General features: G+C 49.1%; 1 pseudogene; it reads left to right on the forward strand.

The window, feature by feature from the left end:
- Nucleotides 1-232: 232 nt before the first annotated feature.
- LOC102261283 lies at nt 233-2,121 on the forward strand (annotated as a pseudogene).
- The last annotated feature ends 249 nt before the right edge of the window (nt 2,122-2,370 follow it).

The following is a 2,370-nucleotide window of genomic DNA, read 5'->3' on the forward strand; positions in this document are numbered from 1 at the left end:
TTTTTTTACAGAGAGGAAGGGAGAGGGATAGAGAGTTAGAAACATTGGTCAGGTGCCTCCTGCATACCCCTTTCTGGGTATGTGCCTGCAACCAAGGTACATGCCCTTGACCGGAATCAAACCTGGGACCCTTCAGTCCGCAGGCCAACACTCTGTCCACTGAGCCAAACTGGTTAGGGCTCGTTTGCTATATTTTGTCTCTCTTCTCTGGACAGAGTGGAAATCTGGAACCATGTCTATGGCTCTCATGAGAGCAGAAGACCAGAGTGGTCAGGGGTCAGGCCCTAACTCTGCCACTGTCTGGAGGTGTAGCCCTGGGTGAGCAACCTCACCTGTCTGTGCTCTATTCTCTTTACCTATAAAACAGTAATGAGAACATGAGTTCCACTTTCATGGACTTGGGAGATTGGTGGACTCATTTATTAAGGCCGATAAAGGCCTCTATAAGTACAAGCTTCTAAGTGGTGGTCACTCTGTCTCCCCAGTAGCTAGAGCAGGTGTCAGTGCTCAGTTAAGGACAATGAGTTAGAAGATCCTTCTATTGCCTTGGACACAGAGAGGCAGGAGGGAGCCAGAGATGCCCAGATGATGGGAAGGAGGACAGGAGAAGTGCTGGGAAGGGTAAGTTATCCACCCTGTGGTTCTGGACACACAGGCCCTATCAGGTCTCTTTGGGACTTCCATGGTAGCCAGGCCCTTGGTTGCCTCAGTGGAGAAGGTCTTGGTGAGTGGCAGACCTGGCTAGGAGGTAGAGGGTAGGAAAACCAAATTCTACAATCAGGGCTCCTAGGAGAAAACATGTGGGAGGGTTGGGAGGAGATAGACAGGGGAGCTGGAGCCATGGGCCTTGGCAGGCACCAGAGCACCCCAAAGAAGGGTGTTCTGAAAGCGGCTAGTCTAACCTGGCCTGGGAGGATGCCTCCCCTCTGCTGGATGCCCTGGAGATGCTGCTGGGCTTCTGGACATAGCCTTACCTATCCCCAAGGGAGGAATGTGCCCCTCCCCACACTGTGCTTCTAGATTCTTCAACATAATGCTTCCGGGATGCTCATGTCACATGAGTTCAGGACAAAGGAATCAGTAGCACATGGTCTGAGTCTCCAAAGAGCAGTACTTCTGCAAACAAGATTAAAAGGAAGAGAGCAGAATCAGTGGGCCAGTACTGGGATGTGGGCTTGAGAGGCAACAGAAGGAAGTGCTTGGCTCTGAGCAGGCTCTGTCCCTCTCAATATCCACACTGCCAGAGCTCTCAAGTCGGGCACATACCTTGGCTGGGGATGAGGGCCACAGTGGACCCATATGCACCCTGCACACACCCATGTACTTCTTCCTCTCCTCCCTGTCCTTGGCAGACATCTGTTTCACCTCTACCACCATCTCAAAGATACTAGTGAACATCAAGACACAGAGCCAAGCCAAAACCTATGAATGCTGCATCACCTAGATGTATTCATATATACATATATTGTTGGGTTGGATGTTTTCCTCTTAACCATGATGACCTATGACCAGTTTGTGGCCATCTCCCACCCTCTGCACCACACAGCCATCATGAACCCTCGGCTCTGGACTGCTGGTTGTGATGACTTGGATCATGAGTATCCTGAATTCCTTGCTTCAGTGCATAATCGCTGTCTTTCTGCATGGACTTGGACATCCCTCACTTTTCCTGGGGACTCAATCAGATGATCAAACTTGCCTTTCTGACATCTTTTTAAATAACATGGCGATCTATTTTTCAGCTCTCTTGCTTGTTGGTGGTTCTTTCGCTGGGATCCTTTACTCATACTCTGAAACAGTGTCCTGCACAAAGGAAATGTCATCAGCTCAGGGGAAGTACAAAGAATCCTCTGCTTGTGTGTCTCACCTCTCAGTTGTCTCCTTATTTTATTGTAGGAGCCTAAGAGTGTACCTCTGCTCTGTTGCTACCCACAATGCACACTCAAGTGTAACAGCCCCAATGTGTACTATGTGGTCACACCCATGCTGAACCCCTTCATCTACAGTCTCAGGAACAAAGACATCAAAAAAGCCTTAAATCATTCTTTGTTGTTGTTGTTGTTGTTGTTTTTTATCAGGTCCTTATGGGCTTTAGATTCTGAGAATCAATGTCCTATGTGATGCTGAGGCTGAAGGTCCTGCTCTGATGACCACTCTGAGCAGCAAGGCTATAGCTCTTTGTTAGAGTCAAGTGCAGATAGTTTTAGATCTTCTGAATAAAAAATCAGCCCTAGCCAGTTTGGCTCAGTGGATAGAGCATTGGCCTGTGGACTGAAGTGTCCCAGGTTCGATTCCAGCCAAGGGCACATGCCTGGGTTGTGGGCTTGATCCCCAATAGGTGGCGTGCAGGAGGCAGCCAATCAATGATTC

This window comes from Myotis brandtii, unplaced genomic scaffold (assembly GCF_000412655.1).
Source record: "Myotis brandtii unplaced genomic scaffold, ASM41265v1 scaffold2360, whole genome shotgun sequence".
Taxonomy (NCBI): Eukaryota; Metazoa; Chordata; class Mammalia; order Chiroptera; family Vespertilionidae; genus Myotis; species Myotis brandtii.